This window comes from Choloepus didactylus, chromosome 9 (genome assembly GCF_015220235.1).
Source record: "Choloepus didactylus isolate mChoDid1 chromosome 9, mChoDid1.pri, whole genome shotgun sequence".
Lineage (NCBI taxonomy): Eukaryota > Metazoa > Chordata > Mammalia > Pilosa > Megalonychidae > Choloepus > Choloepus didactylus.
Window position 1 is genome coordinate 47,156,855 of NC_051315.1, and position 17,538 is coordinate 47,174,392.

Here is a 17,538-nt window from a genome sequence, read left to right on the forward strand (position 1 = left end):
TTTCAGACAAAATCCAGAGCTCTTATTCTTTCTACAGTGGACTTTAAGTGGTTTGTTGGCTGCAGTTGTTTTGTAATTCCCCAGATGTACTAACCCAGGTCTGCACAGGCAGGGACTGTCATTTCACTACCGCTGCCTAGCTGGTAGCAATTGAAGATGCCATCAACTGTGACCTACATTTTAGTTTTGGAAAAGTTACAAAATGGAAAAACAGTGTTCTTTGAATCAATGCCCAATATGATAAATACTTGTTGTAGAAACTTTGGAAATACTGATAAGATTAAAGAAGAAAACAGGATACTCTCTATCTTTCACTTTATCTTTTTATTTTTACATAGGCCTTTAATCTTTGAAAAATGCATATTATTTCATTGTACTGATATACCATGACTTTTTTTATATACACATTGTTTCCATGATTTTTTCTCATTCATTGAAGAAAAACTTTATGGAAAATAGGATACCTTGGTGTGAATTTCTGAGTACTTGAGTGAAATAATCATGGCACTTAGTAGAATTCCATGGCATGGAATTAATAATGAAAGAGATGAACGTTTTAGAAGCCCTTGGTACCTCCTGCCAAATTGTTTCCCAGAAAGGTTGTGTTGGCCTCCACCTGCGTAAAGCGCAGTGTAGAGACGTGCCTGCTGGCAAGGCTCTTATTAGCATTGAGTATATTATGGGTTTTAATATGCTTTGCCAATTTTATGTGTTAAAACATGTATGTCAATGTTTTAAATTAGCTTTTCTTTGAGATTAGTAGACCTCTGTTAAGTACTTAGTGCCCATTTATATTTCCTCTCCTACGATTGCCGTTTCATGTCCTTGTACATTTTTTTGTTTGTTTTTGGGAATGTATTGACAGATTTGTCAGTCTGGTGCTTTAGTTTTCCTCATTTGGCCTTTCGTGTGTTACAGTAGTGAGGTTTTCTTATAAAGTCACTTGTTGGGGCATTGTCAGTGAAGTTACTAATAGTTAAGTTGCCTATATTAATTGGCTAAAAATGTTTCTTTGCTGTATTAAAACTTCATGTTTGTATGTTTGTGCTGAGGCTAGAGGTCTGCTAGCCTGATTGTTTTATAGTCAAGAAAATGATTTTAGAGTGAAACCAGAATAAAAACATGAAATCAACTAAAATTAGTCATTAGGTTGTCTGCAGTACTCGATAGCATTCTGCCTCTGTGCACAGCCAAAAATTCCAACTCTCTCCTACCTAGTTGTGCTGGAAGCCTGACTCCTCATGAGTTCTTAACAGCAGTCAGGGATTGTTCCTGCAGCATGTCCTAAATGATCTGCTGTATTCATAAGCACAAACTTTTATCTATAGTTGTATATTCTTAGATTATTGTTATAGGAATTCTTTTTCAAAACTCTGATAAAATAATGTAATTTAAAGAGGTTTTACATATAGAAGGGCTCTAAGAAATTGAGTTCAGTGTTCTCATTTTTTTGAGGGGTAGTTGGAAAGGAGGCATTGAGAAACTGTTCAAAGTCATACCGCTAGTTAAAGCAAAGTAGTTTTTTAATCCGGACTAGTTATTTGGATTATGTCTCTGACTGGTTCCCTTATTTGTATCTATAGCACAGAGTAAACTTACAGGATAATATATCCCTGAGATATTAACTCATAGATTTCCTTTATAATTTCTCTCTCTGGGGATGGATATTTTTATTTTTTTTCTCTGTGTTGTGTGTGTGTGTGTGTTTTTCTGTAGTAGGGTTATTTCTGAGATTGTTTCATACTCTAGACTCAGAGTCACTATGAGAATATTTCTATTTCTCTTTCTATATTTTAAAACAAAGCTCTGCTTCCTATCCTCAGGATCGTTACAAATCCAGCCTATTCTGAAACCATTTTTTTTGTAAAGCCATTCAAACCACATAAATGTAAAATAGAATGGTATTAAGAAAAAAGTAAAAACACCATCCTCATTTTTTCTGATTTTGTTTTGACTCCACAGAGGCAACTAATGTTAATGGTTTTTTATGTGATCTTTCCAGGTATTTTCCATGCATGTGTGTAGATGCATGCCCACACACATATGTATGCATATACACATGTATATACATATATAAACACTTGTGTGTGTATGTGTACACATATTCATGCATACATACACATATCTCCTTAAACCCTACATGGACTTTCACAATATATTTTATTCTGTAAATTGTTCTGTTGATTGACTCCATTAGAGTGTCAGAGTATAACATCTCTAATTTGTATTAGAGTATAACAATTTATAGGCTTTTAAAAAATTGCTCAGTATTATACTTCGTGGATGTACTAGAATTTCTTTATTTCTCTATTGATGGACATTTAAGTTATTTTTTTGTCGTCATTACAATCAATACGATAGTGATTCTTGTACGTAACTTCCTGTGGTTTCATGAGCATAACTGTGAGAAAATTTGTTGGATCAAAAATTTGTTCACTTATAATTTTCTTAGATTTTGTCAAATTGCCCTTCAAAAAGGTGGCATTAAATCTACAGCTCCACCAATAATATGTAAAGATGCTTATTTATTCACATCCTAGCTAACATAGATTATAATCAGTCTTTGCCAGTTTGATAGGTCAAAGTGGTATCTTTTGGCTTCGATTATGTAATTATTTAGAAAAATTCAAACATTTTTATATGTTTATTGGGTTTTTGTTGCTACCATACTGCCTGTGTTTGCATCCTGGCTCCACCTCTTCCTGGTTGTGTGAACTTGGGCAAATTATTTAGCTTTTCTGTGTCTCTTGGGCTCTTGTGAGGATTAAGTTAGCTAATATTTGTAAAGTGCTTAAAATCATGCTTGGCACATAATATATGTTACATAAGTATTTGTCAAAAATAAATAAATAAAATTTCTTTCTGTGACCTGTCTGTTCATTTATCATTTTTCTGTTGGGTTCAGTAAAGCTGTTTTAATGTTTCGTTAAGTGCTTAACCATTCATAGTGTACTTACATAGTTCTAAGTAAGTCAAACATGTCATGTTTAATTTTGAATTGTAAAGCCTAAAAAGATTTATCTAGGTCATCCTTCATGTTTGATTGGATTAGGTGAAGGATTTGGTATTAATTCTGCAAATTCAGTATTGAAAACTGACAGAGATTACAAATCATGATTTCAGGGAGGTCAGTTCTTTCTTTTCCCTGCTTTGTGTGTGTTTTGATGCTGCTAATCTGATTAAACCTCTTAGAGCTATATCCTTAGCTCTAAGATTCTGAAGTCCCCCCCCCCCCGCCCCAATCCATTAAATTGTTACCATGGCTATTGGGCTTCCCCCAAAGTACTTCAAATTCTTTCTAGTTTATGGAATCAGCAGCTTAAAGATGTCTAAGAACTCTGCTGGTTTGGCTTCAAGAAATTTGTGTTAAGAGTCCAGGTTTGAATTAACCTCCTAGTTCTTTTCTTTATGAAGGCCAAATTAATTTTTTTTTTAACTTCAGACATAATTTTGAAGATATGCAATGTTTTGCTGGTGGTGGTGGTTTTTAACCACAAGATATCCTTATTTTTGAGAAATGACCTTTAGGCAGGGAAATAAAATACTCAAAAATATTTAAATTTATATCAGGAATTTTTGATACTCTAAATGTCGGGGGGTGGTAGAGAGATCTCTTTTCTTACTCAAGAGTGAAGAAACCAGGAAGTGAACCAAGAGTTCAGCAGAAAGTGAATCACTCTGGGAGAAAAAACTGGCAGTATTAAATAAAAGTTCCTCTTTTGGTGCTTATGGTGTATCCGGCTGTTTGCTAAATACATATAAACACCTCACATAATTAATAACTTATTAGTGACTGTCTTGCTCATTTTACAGATAAGAAAACTAAAGCTCAGGTCAAAACATATCTTGAGAGATTGCGCAGTTACTGAGTGGCAGAGCAGGATTGGAATCCTGTTGGTCTGTCTCCAAGCATGGGCAATAAATCTTTGTGATTGAGCTTGTGTTCGGGAGCCAGGCTGCTTAGGTTTAATGCCCAGCTCTAGTTGCCTAACCTTCCCCATGTTTTCATTTCTACATCTGTAAAATGGGTATAGTAGCATCTACCTCCCTGGGTTGTTGGCTACCATGAAAATTAAATGAGTTAAAGTGCTTAGAATGGTGCCTTGACCATGGTAAACATTTTATAAATGTTTGTTTTTATTATTATGTATGGTAATTTCTATACCCTTCTGGCATTTTGCTTTTCCACTCTTTGACACTCTCCTGAAGGATATTTAGGAGATACCTAATATCTCAGACATTTTTGTTTCCTCAGTTCACTTGTCAGTGTGTCAGACTAGACCACGCCCCTTCCCATTCCATCTGGTGCAGATGGAGGAAAAGAGCTGTGTAATAGGCATGTCCGTAGCAAAGTGCTGTAGGGACAGTTGCTGTAAGCCGTCTGGGAGGGCATGTGTTTGCTGTGAAAGACAAGGAGGAAAGGATATGAGGGCTGACTGCAGGAGTCTGAAACCAGGAGCCTCAGTCTCTGCAAAGAGGAGGTGTGTGTAGTCATGTGCAGTCAGAGGTGGTCTGCCCACACAATTGGCTATTCATCCTGGCTTTACAGGAGTGAGTCCTTGTGTGGTTCAAAGAGCAGTGAGTCCTGAACATCGGGTTTCACCTGGGGCACTTGTGACAAATGCCAAGACTTACTGAATTTCTCACCAGGAGTCAGGCCCAAGCATGTGGTTGGTTGGTTGGTTTTAACTCTGAATACTAGCCACGTGTGATAGCCACAGAGGGTATGCTGTTTGTTCCTGTGTCTATGCAGGGTAAGCCTCAACTGCATAGGAGATGTATGTGTGTGTGACTTTGATAACTTAGTTAAAGGAGATCACCCATTGTCTACTAAGCCCTGATCTCAGAAGCCCTGTAAAATAAAGGTGAATTTGAAATACAGGGTTTTTTGGAAAGCCAGATGAGTGAAAGGGACAGGATTTAATTAAAGTAACTTGTTTTTGTGTTTATACTGATTCCTCATCAACATTTGCTTCTTCTAATGCTTATACTTGCAAGTTAGATGCACAAAAAGTGATAGCTAGTCAATATAATTTTGATGTTTAATTTACACGCAACTTTATAGAAATCGTTGAGACTTCTTTTCCCAGAGTGATGCTCAGAAAATGAATGGAGTAATTCATATTCCACTTTTAGTAGTTGAGAAATCATGATTAGAGTGGAATGTTAATATGGTTAGCTATAGTGAGACAATATTGACATTGTTGCTAAGATATTTTACCAGGCATGTCATTGAAGCTGCTGTTTTGGAAACTGAGCAGTGCTTTTTTGGTGGGGGATGGAGGTTGTGATGGTGGAGAAGAAATATAGCGAATAAAATGACAGACATAGAAAATGTAAAGTCGTGTCATTCTCAACCCCCACTTTTGCTCCCATGACACAGGCCTGAAAAGAAATTAGTTAAATAGTCACATGTACAGAATTGATTTAGTCTGCTTCTTTCTAGAATGTGAACTGAGTTGGTTGTATTGTGTTTTTTTAATGTGTTTTTGTGGGGCAGAAACTTTAAATGCTGTCTAGAAACACTGAGACATTTTTTTCCCAAAATGTTTATAGATCACATTTTCCTTGTAATGGATTTTAATAAGATAAACAGTAGCAGTTTCCCTTTATCCTCTTTTCTCTCTCTCCCAACAAGGTCTGCTGGCAGACAGCCTTGCTGATGGGACAGCCCTGAGTTTGGATCTGAGTAGTTAGTGAGGAGGTGGTGTACTGGTTATGTGGCATTGTTCTAAAAGTCTTTTTCCCTCCATGTATTTTTCCAACCCCAAAATGTCAACGAGTTCAATATGACAGAATGTTCCCGATGATTATCATTCACAGAAACATGACTTGCTAAATTATCTGTGGATGACAGTCAGCATTTATTAACCCCCTCATAGTGCTCTGTGCTGGGTACACACCTTAGCTAGGGACCCGCAGTGTGGGAAGGTGGGACGATCGAGTGCTGTGATGAGGAGTTCTGGCTGTCAGACCAGAACTTCAGTCCATGTCCATGGGCTCCAGTCCATGTCTGCTGCTTACAGCCTCTGGGCCTCTAGGCAAGTTCCTTAGCCTCCCTAAGCCTTGGTTTCCTCATCTGTAACAATGGGACAAGAATGGAGTAGAATGAATTCATAAGGTGATGTACGTAAAGTGCTTAGCAAGGTGCCTGGCACACAGAGCACTTACTCATCGTCGTTATTAGGGCAGGTACATTTGATGCGCTTACAAATAGAGAACTAAATGTAAATCCTGACATGTTACTTGAGTACTTCCTTAATGTGAACTTAAAGGGTAACGGTGGGGGAAGGGTGCAGTCGAGGTGGAGGAGGGCCTTACCATTGCATATTCTGTGGCTGTCACAGCTCCCCGGGCTGCTACATTCGTGGAAGGGCTCCAGGGGCACTGTTCACACAGATCTGCCATGTGCAGCTTGGTGGCCCTCCTTCACCGTGCCTCTCTCGTCAGCCCTGAGAAAGTTCTACAGCAAAAGTGGAAGGTTCTGTAGGGTATATTTGGGTTGCTGTTTTTGAGAAAGCTTCATGTTAAGAAAAGGATTAATTGGTTGGCAAAGGAGGTGGAGTGCAGAGAGGTGAGTATAGATGGAGCCAAGGCAGTGAGGTTGCTTTAAGTATGGTGATGTGCACGGGGCAAGGAATTGGAAATTGAACCAAATGGTGGCTATAGCCGGAAGCCAGTGCAGAAATTGATGGTGAGAACCATCAACAGGGAAGACCATTTGACATCAGGAAGACCTAGGGAAAGGAGGATCCTGGAGTGTTGGTGAAAGATGACGACGGGTGGTTTGGGCCAGGTTGAGAAGGGCAGGTCTGAGCCAGGTGGCAAGGGTGGAGCAACAGGCACAGTCAGGTGCCAGCTGAAGGAAAGTGGAGCCATCCTTCCTGGGGAAGGGGACGAACGAAAGCAGAACCCACAGGAACTTGTCAGGTGTCTGCTGGGGAGCTTTGCTGGGGAACTTCTGGAAGTTAAAGGAGATGGATACAAATTTATTTTTCAGATAAATATTTAATGGAAAATAAAGGGTATTTCATCTTATAAAATATTCTCATTATAAAAATTTCAGAATATATACCAAACTGGAACTGTAAAAGGAAGGGGAAAAAGCCACTGATACTTCCATACCCTTAGGAATAACCACCATGAACATTTTAGTGAACTTCTTTCTAGCTTATGGTTGTATTTATTTATTTTTCCATTTTAATCACATTATATAAAATAATTGTGTATACTGGCTTTAATGTTTATTCTACATGTTTTAAAAAATGTTGATCATATGTTAAAACTTTTTTCTTTTTTTTTTTTTTGGCAATTTATGTCCCTTGGCAATGAAAATGGTCATTGTGGTGTTCTTTGCTACTCTGCTTGTTTAAAGGGGGGTGGATAGAGTTTTCCCTGCCCAGTGTCTCAATTATTTAAAAAATGTTAGCTATTGTTACCAAGTTCTGGCACAGGGCAGCTCTAGTTACTGTTTTAAGCCTTCCTCAGATAAGGTAAGAGATTCTGTCTGCACTATGGGGTGAAGGATATGGTTCAAAAAACACATTTCCTGAATGAAAAGGGAGTGAAGCAGAAACAGGGACTGTTGAATGAAGTGCTGGAAGGCCAGGCTTGAGTTATGGAGTTTATTGGATTTTTTTTTTTTTTTAAACTGTGATGTCGCCCATCTTGAGTCCCTTAGTTTTGATTATTCTCTCAAGTAACTCTGCATCCCTCCGTGAGTAGTATATTGACTGTGCATTGCCTGAGCCTTTGGATATCTGAGAATGCTTTTTGCTTGATACCACATATGATAGACAACTGGGTCTTGTGTTACAAAGTTGCCCATGCTTCCACCTCCCACCTGCACCCTCCAGTGTGGTAGATGTTGGTTTTTGACTTCTGACTCTTGGTGTCGGAGAGAAATCTGAAGTCATTCTGGCTCTGGTTCCTTTAGAAGTACCTCATGGTATTAAACAAATCCCATTAAAATCTGTTTTCATTTACCTTAAGGCTGGTAGTAATTTTTCCTTAATTTTTCACTTTCAGGTCTTTCCAGGCTGAGTCTAGGAGGGCTCTCTCTTTGGGGGAAATAGCCTGGAGCGTGGTGGGTCCTTTTTATCTGCAAGCCTCAGCTCAAAAAGTGTTTTTTATTTTTAGCTTTTTAAATTCAGTCAATCCTGTTCTTATGTCTTCTCAAGAACACCTTTTGTTTTCCTTATCTATAATCTCACATAATTTAAGTGTTTGCCCCTTTGCTCATTCTGTGGAGACCTTCTCAAGCTTGTTCTCTTTATCACTGATTTGATTTCCTACTATGTTAATTCTGCTCTTTATTGCCTGAGATGTGGCTCACAATTTTGCTATTGCTTTTTTAGTTTCCTTGTTGTCTTTCCTTATTTTTAATCTTAGTCTACAGCATAGATAAATCATCAGAAAAGAGAGAGCATATGAAGGGGATAGAGGCCATGTCATCTTAGATGCTGTTGAGATGCCAAGCAGTCGACTGAATGTTTTTCCGTTTTCTTTCTTTGAGTCTTCAAGATGTTATTTCCTTTCCTTTCACTCTGAGCTAATGTGTTTTCCTCAGTCTCCGACCATTTATTTTTATTTTGTGGGAGTGGTTGAGGGAGAGAAGAGGTCTGATCAGCTGTGTTTTTACTTACCAGAGTCTTGTTGTTTCCTGCTGATAGGGTGGGGTGTCTTCCCCCTGCTGGGCTCTGCTGCTTCATTGCTGAGGCATGGTTAGGCCACTGGTTGTTTGTTGTAACAACAAAAGCTGTTCCTTGGTCACCCTTATACTTGGAATTCTTTGCTATTCTGGCAGCCCCTTATCTTTTTTTTTTTTTTTCCAATGTAGATTATATTTTACACACACACAAGCAAAACATGGTCAATAAACTCAGTCTAAATAGAAAATAAAAAACGTATCATTTCAACACAGCATGGTAAGTGTTAAGTTTGAGAAACAAGAGTAGGATACAAGTAGAGTGATGCAGCAGTTAGAGAGAGCTTCCTGGAAGAGGTGATCCCCCAGTCAATTTTTTTTTTTAATTAAATTCAGTTTTATTGAAATACATTCACACACCATACAATCATCCATGATATATAATCCACTGTCCACAGTATGATAACATAGTTATGCGTTCATCACCACAATCTATCTCTGGACATTTTCCTTACATCAGAAAGAACCAGAACAAGAATAAAAAATAAAAGTGAAGAAAGAACACCCAAATCATCCCCCCATCCCACCCCATTTGTCCTTTAGTTTTTATCCCCATTCCTCCATTCATCCATACACTAGATAAAGGGGGTGTGATCCACAAGGACTTCACAATCACACTGTCACCCCTTGTAATCTGCATTATTATATGATTGTCTTCAGGAGTCCAGACTGCTGGGTTGGAGTTTGGTAGTTTCAGGTATTTACTTCTAGCTATTCCAATACATTAAAGCCTAAGAGGTGTTATCTATATAGTGCATAAGAATGTCCACCAGAGTGACCTCTCGACTCCATTTGGAATCTCTCAGCCACTGAAACTACTTCGTCTCATTTTGCATCCCCCTTTTGGTCAAGAAGATACTCTCAGTCCCACGATGCCGGGTCCACATTCATCCCCGGGAGTCATACTCTGCGTTGCCAGGGAGATTTACATCCCTGGGAGTCGGGTCCCACGTAGGGGGAAGGGCAGCGAGTTCACCTGTCGAGATGTTAGAGAGAGAGAGGGCCACATCTGAGCAACAAAGAGGTACTCAGGGGGAGACTCTTAGGCACCATTACATACAACTTTAGACTCTCCTTTGTGGTAATGAGCTTCATAAGGGCAAGTCCCATGCTCAAGGGCACAGCATGTCAAACCGCCAGTCCCAATGTTTGTGACAACATCAACACCATCCGCACCTTCCCCCAGATCCTCGGGGCTGGGGAGGGGGAGGCTGTAAATATATTTTTTATTATCTTCCCAAATTACTCTAGGATGTGTCACTATTTCACTCCAGCCTATACTAACCTACCATATCTCACTTCCTATTCAAAGTTCCATGCAATTGTGGTGTTTGAACAAATCGACTGTAGAGTTGTACCGTTTAGAAAATTTAGATCCTGTACCAAATAGATATCTATTTCCTTGGTCTCATATGAAAGTTGAAGTTTTAAAACGCAATCAGTTTCAACCTTTACCCTTTGGCCTGGCTTGCCCTGGTCTTAACCACACCTGCTTCATTCATATCACTAATTGAAGTCTGCGCTCTTTTTGAGCTTTTTTTTTTTTTTTTTTTTTTTTTGACAGTGGCTGTATGCACTAATGCTGACATTCATATCTGCTGAGCTCTAGCTCTGAGTTTCAGGTGTCTCAGAGATATGCATTGTTCCAGAGACCAATCAGGTTATACGCTAGGGGATCAGCATCTCAAAGTTTAGAGATAGGCCTTACAATTCAGGGATAGAGTTAACTGCTGTAAGAGCTTACAATCTAGGGACTATTTCAATTATTGTGTCCACGTTAGGCTATGTTCTAAGATTCAATTCTGAGTTTACACATTGTAGTTAGTCCATAGTGGTGAGGCATCATCCCTCTCACCATGTTTTCTCCAGCACTTTTACTCCTATATATGTATTTTCCTACAATTTTATAGAGTTATGTTCACATACCATACATTTATCCACAGTGTACAATCAGTTGTTCATGGTATCATCATAAAGTTGTACATTTATCACCACAATCAGCACTTGAACATATTGATTACTACAAGAAAATTTTTTTTTTTTAGCAATAAGAAAAAATGATAAAAAGAAAAATAACATGTCATACAATACAATATACTACTAAGGACAGCAAATAACACCACTACCAAGAATCCCATATTACTCCCCTATATCCCCCTCTCATATACATTTAGCATTGGCATATTACCTTTGTTACATTTAATGGAGGTATATATATTACAGTGTTACTGTTGACCATAGACTCCAGTTTGCTTTGATTATGTTTTTTCCTGAATACCATCCCTTTTTCAAATTTCTACATGGTTGACATTCATTTGCTTTCTTAAATGCAAAAACATTTTTATATTTGTATATTTAGTAACAGTCATTGGCCACTCCAGTTTTTGCCACATTGTACAGTCCCAGTCTTTATCATCTATCTTTACCTCTGGTGTCATGCATTCTTCTGTCCCACCTCTTTCAGCTTTACTCACAGACATCTTTGTTCAGTGTACTTACAATACCGTGCTACCATCACACAGTATTATCCTGTCTATTTCTGGATCTATGCAATCAATCCTAAACATTCTGTAGTCCTTCAGCGTCAAATGGCTGATCTCTGCCCTCTTTCTATCTCCTGGTCGCCTGTGTTGTCAGCTTTTAACTCCCAAAGTTTGTTCATTAATGTCTGTTCATATTAGTGAGACCATACAGAATCTGTCCTTTTGCTTCTGGCTAACTTCACTCAACATAATGTCCTCAAGGTTCATCCACATTATTACATGATCCATGTCTTTGTTCTGTCTTACAGCTGCATAATATTCCATCATGTGTATATACCACAGTTTGTTTATCCACTCGTCCTTTGATGGACATTTGGGCTGTTTCCATCTCTTGGCAATTGTGAATAATGCTGCAATAAACATCGGTTTACAAATGTCTGTTTGTGTCTTAAGTTTCAGTTCCTCTGAGTATATACCCAGCAATGGAATAGCTGGGTCATATGGCAAATCTATATTTAGGTTCCTGAGGAACCTCCATACTGTCTTCCAGAGTGGTTGCACCATTCTACATTCCCACCAACAATGAATAAGTGTGCCTCTTTCTCCACATCCTCTCCAGCACTTGTCATTTTCTGTTTTTTGGATAATGGCCATTCTGGTAGGTGTGAAATGATATCTCATTGTGGTTTTGATTTGCATTTCCTTAATAGCCAGTGAAGTTGAGCACTTCTTCATATGCTTTTGAGCCATTTGTATTTCCTCTTCAGAAAAATGTTCATGTCTTTTGCCCATTTTTTAATTGGATTGTTTGTCTTTCTGTTATTGAGATGCAGGATTCCTTTATATATTCGGGATATTAAACCCTTATCTGATATGTGGTTTCCAAATATCATCTCCCATTGTGTAGGTTGCCTTTTTACTTTTCTGGCAAAGTCCTTTGGTGTACAAAAGGGTTTAATTTTGAGGAGGTCCTATTTGTCTATTTGTTCTTTGGTTGCTCGTGCCTTGGGTGTGAGGTCTAAGAAACCACCTCCTTTCACCAGATCTTTAAGATATTGCCCTACATTTTCTTCTAAGAGTTTTATGGTCTTGGTGCTAATGTTTAGGTCTTTGATCCATTTTGAGTTAATTTTGGTATAGTGTGTGAGATGGACATCCTCTTTCATTCTTTTGGAAGTGGATATCCAGTTCTCCAAACACCATTTATTGAACAGGCTGCTCTTTCCCAGTTGCTTCGGCTTCACTGCCTTATCAAAGATCAGTTGTCCATAGATGTGAGGGTCTACTTCTGAACACTCAATTTGATTCCATTGATCAGTATATCTGTCCTTATGCCAGTACCATGCTGTTTTGAGCACTGTAGCTTTGTAATATGCTTCAAAGTCAGGTAGTGTGAGACCTCCCACTTCATTCCTCTTTCTCAAGACATTTTTGGCTATTCGGGGCACCTTACCCTTCCAAATAAATTTAGTTATTGGTTTTTCTATTTCTGTAAAGTAAGTTGTTGGGATTTGAATTGGTATTGCATTGAATGTGTAGATCAGTTTAGGTAAAATTGCCATCTTAACTATATTTAGTCTTCCAATCCATGAACATGGTATGTTCTTCCATTTTTTCAGGTCTTGTTCAATTTCTTTTAGCAGTTTCTTATAGTTTTCTATGTAAAGGTCTTTTGTGTCCTTGGTTAAGTTTATTCCTAAATACTTGATTCTTTTGGTTGCTGTTGTAAATGGGATTTTTTTCTTGATTTCCTCCTCTTGTTGCACATTACTTGTGTATAGGAACACTACAGATTTTTGCGTGTTGATCTTGTAGCCTGGCAGCCCCTTATCTTTTGGTACAGTTTTTGTCTTTTACTTTGTAATTGTAGGTATTTTTTTCAGGGTGCTGGGAAAGGACTGCTAGCCAGATGCAGTTTTAAGCAGAAGCAGAATTCATGTTACAAAGGACACCCCCTCTCCTGTTATTCTCCCTTTTACCTCTTTTCTATTTAGCATGTTTTTCTGACCCCATGTTCCCCCTACCCCAGTCTTTCCCTCTTACTGTCCTCTCCCCTGAGGACCGGACGATTCTCTAGGTCTTTTGGTTATCAGTGTCTGTGTGAGCCTGCATCCCCAAGGGCCTCCATCCTCTTCCACCACCCACAGAGATGACCAGCACCTAGAAGAGAGAGGGTGAAGGGTGGGAGGGAACTGTGCGCACACCCAGAACCCATTGATGATGGGAATGCAGCTCTCTCGAGTTACTGGGAACCTGTCCGCCTTCAGAGCAATTGTACAGGACACTCTTCTTACTTCCTTGTCCTGTGTCCACCTGTCAGCTGGAAGTGAGCTCATCTCTGAACAGGAAGGCACCACACAGGTGTCACTTTGAAAACACACTTTGTGGAATAGAACCTTATGAAACTCTCTTGCCAAGTTAGGCCAGAGCGGGTAGTCCACTTAGCCTTCCTCAAATCTACACAGGGCTTCATCCCAAGGAATATAAATTTAAAATATTTATAGGTAACATATGCACATAGAAAAGAAAATGTAAACCATCGAAGAGCATGTACTTCTCACTTATACTCCCAGTTAGCCAGTTCCCTTTCCTGGAAGCAACCACAGCTACTGGTTCCTTGTGTGGTCTTCCAGAGATGCTGCACATGTGTACAAGGGTGTGTGTGAGTGCACACACATTTACATACATATATGCATAGACATCTAGATACACATTTATTTGAATAATTATTTGAATAATTGAAACTTTTCTCTTAATCATCTGCATGATTGAGTATTCCTCACATTTCTTTTCCTTTTCATTTCTCCCACCTTTTGTCTTATATTAGGAACACAAAGATTTCAGATGTTGTTTGCCACCTACTTGCCTCAGTAGTTCTCAATCCTGGATGCCCGTTAGAATCACCTGGTGAGCTTTAAATAGCAATGTCTGAGCCCTATATCCCAGACCAATTAAAACAGACTCCCAGGCAGGGCCCGGGCCTCTTCCTGTGTGGGCAAGATTGGGAGCCGCCGTTCTAATCAGGTATGCAGAATCCGAGTTGCACAGGGTTTGACAGGATAGAAGCTGGGTAATGGAGAGTAGTGCATTCCATGCAGATTTAAGATGAACCCTGGCAGGTTGCTTCTGACACAGCTACCCTGCTGCTTCATTCGTCACCTGTGCCGAGCAGTGACTCGACTTTGTGTTGTACTGTGGCACAGTCTTGGCTTTTGGTGTAGCAGCTCCAGGCAAAAAGAGCAGGCCCTAAGGCTGCAGGAGTTAATGAATTTATGGCACAGAGTGAAATAAGAAGCTGTTTAAGGTGCTTGATGACTAAACATCTGTTTTGGATCTACTTCACTTTGTATGGTGACAGCATCAGGTGTGACTGACAGAAAATTAATGATCGCTGGGCCTGGGTGCCTCCCAAATGGAGTGTTTTAGGAGTGCTGTGGAGCTAATCAACCAGCCGGCACAAAAAGGGAAAATAGAAAATAGATGCGGTTTCTTTTCACAGTGGCCCAGTTACTGCATGTAGACTACATATACTATTTTTGGTTTTCCCTATTAAGTATACATACGTGCATTATTTTGAAAAGCTTGTCTCGGTCACCGTTTTCTAAGGGGAGCAGTACTGAGAGGTTGGAGTCTAGATTTGGGCTGCCTGGGTTCAAATCCCAGCTCTGCTACTTGCTAGCTGTGTTTCCCAGGCAAGACTCGAACCTTTTTGTATCTCGGTTTCCTCATGTGAGCAGGAGGATAATAAAAGCATCTTCTTCGTGGGGTGGTTGTGAGGATTAAATGAGTTAATAAAAAAATATAGCACCCAAAACCCTGCCCAGATGTGGGGCCATGGGGTCCTGCGACCTCATTGTGGGGTGTGTATTTGGAGGATCCGGGAGCGGAGACATGGGTGGACATTTGCACACTGGTGTTTGTGGAGGCAGTGTTCATGATTTACAATGGGTAGAGGTGGCCTGAGGGTACACTGAGGAACAAAATGGTGACTTGTGGTATATGCATGCAACAGAATATTGAGCAACTACGAGAAGGAGTGAAGTTGTGAGACACACAATGAGGTGAATGGATCCTGTAGACAGCATGTTGAATGAAGTATGCCAGAAACCAAGGCAAACACTATAATGCCTCACCAATATGGACTAACTACAATGTGTAAACTCAGAATTGAATCTTAGAGCACAGCCTAAAAGGGAAATGATTATTGTAATGGTCCCTAGATTGTAAGCTCTTACAGCAGTCAAATCTATTCCTGAACTGTAATGGCTATCTCCAAACTCTGAGATGTTGATCCCTTAATGTATAACCTGAATGGTCCCTAGAACATTGGGTATGTGTGTAACACCTGAAACTCGGAGCTAGAGCTTGGCAGATACGAATATCAGTATTTATGCATACAGCAACTGTTTAAAAAAAAAGCTGAAACAGAGCCCAGACTTCAATTAGAGATACAAATAAAGCAGATCTGGTTAAGACTAGAGCAAATCGGGCCAAAGAGTAAAGGTTGAAACTGACTGTGTTCAAACTTCAACTTCCATGTGAGACCAAGGGAAGAGATGTTTATTTGGTGTAGGATCTATATTTTCTAAACAATATAACTTGTACAGTTTGTTCAAACACTACAATTACATGAAACTTTGGATAGGAAGTGAGCTATGGTAGGTCTGTATAGATTAGACTGAAATAGCAACACACCCTAAAGTAATTTGGGTGGAGAATAAAAATATATATTCAGGGCCCCCCTGAAGAGCTGGGGGAGGATGCAGAGGTGTTGGATTTCCTCACCTGGATTGTTGCTGATGTTGTCACAAACATTGGGGACTGACGGCTTGATGTGCTGAGCCCTCTGTCTTGGGGCTGGCCCCTATGAAGCTTGTTGCTGTGAGGAGAGGCTAAAACCGCTTATAATTGTGCCTGAGAGTCTCCCCGAGTGCCTCTTTGTTGCTCAGATGTGGCCCTCTCTCTCTCTAACTAAGCCACCTTGGCGGGTGACCTCGCTGACCTCCCCGCTACGTGGGACCTGACTCCCAGGGGTGTAAATCTCCCTGGCAACGCAGGATATGACTCCCGGGGATGAATCTGGACCTGGCATTGAGGGATTGAGAACATCTTGACGAAAAGGGGGATGTGAAATGAAACAAAATAAAGCTTCAGTGGCTGAGATTTCACGTGGAGTCGAGAGGCCACTCTGGTGGACATTCTTATGCACTATATAGATAGCATTTTTTAGGTTTCAATTTATTGGAATAGCTAGAAGTAAATACCTGAAACTACCAAACTCCAACCCAGTAGTCTTGACTCTTGAAGACGATTGTATAACAATGTAGCTTATAAGGGGTGACAGTGTGATTGTGAAAACCCTGTGGATCACACTCCCTTTATCCAGTGTATGGATGGATGAGTAGAAAAATGGGGACAAAACCTAAATGAAAAATAGGGTGGCATGGGTGAGTTATCTGGCTGGTTTGTTTTTTTTTTTATATATTTTTATTTTTATTTTTATTCTGATTCTTTCTGGTGTAAGGAAAATGTTCAAAAATAGATTGGGGTGATAAATGCATAACTATATGATGATACTGTGAACAGGTGCGTGTACACCATGGATGATTATGTGAATATTTCTCAGTAAAACTGAATTAAAAAAAAAAAAAAAAAACCTGCCCAGCCTATAGTGCATCTGAAAAAGCATTTATTATTCCAAATTGCATACCTTTTGGAGTTTGGGTGTGGGAAGGTTCTCTGAGATCATATGTTTTTTTTTGTCTTTTTTTTTTTCCATTTTATTTTGAAATAAATTCAAAGTTATAGGAACAGTTGCAAAAACAATACAAACCCCATAAACAGAACTCCAGCATTCCCTGACCCCCCCCCGATACCCCGATCCACTAACTTTAACATGCTGTCACATCGCTATTTCTTTCCCTCCCTCCCTCCCTTTCTCCCTATCTATCATCCATCATCTGTTGCTCTGTCTTCTGAACATGAGAGCTAGCTGCACACATCCTTGAACAAACACCATAATTCACATATACAATTCCCGTAAACAAGAACATTCTTTTATGCAGTCCCATTAAGTGCAGCTAAGAAGTACAAGAGATTCAACAATGATACAAAGCTTACATTCTATATTTCCTTTACCTTATGTCTCAGCTGTGTCCCTTTGAGCCACCTGTCCTCTATCCTCCAATCCCATCCAAGTTCATCCTTGGCATTCAATTGTCATCTATTTAGACTGTCTTTTTTTTTGTTTTTCAGTTGTGGAAACATATATACAGCCCAAATCTTCCCATTCCACCCCCTCCCTAGCATTCCATTAGTGGGATTAATCACATTTAGAATGTTGTAATG

At 39.5% G+C, this 17,538-nt stretch overlaps 1 protein-coding gene across 12 annotated transcripts in view; it reads left to right on the forward strand.

Annotated features, from left to right (window-relative positions):
* TANC1 (tetratricopeptide repeat, ankyrin repeat and coiled-coil containing 1) overlaps positions 1 to 17,538 on the forward strand; it is a 250,240-nt gene that overhangs the window by 108,763 nt on the left and 123,939 nt on the right. The window contains exon 1 of one of the 12 annotated variants that reach the window (XM_037848518.1): positions 6,398 to 6,574. The exons of the other annotated variants lie outside the window; for them this stretch is intronic. The gene's annotated coding sequence lies outside the window, so the exon portion shown is untranslated. Of the gene's footprint in view, positions 1 to 6,397; positions 6,575 to 17,538 lie in introns of those variants that run through there. 12 annotated transcript variants of the gene reach the window in all.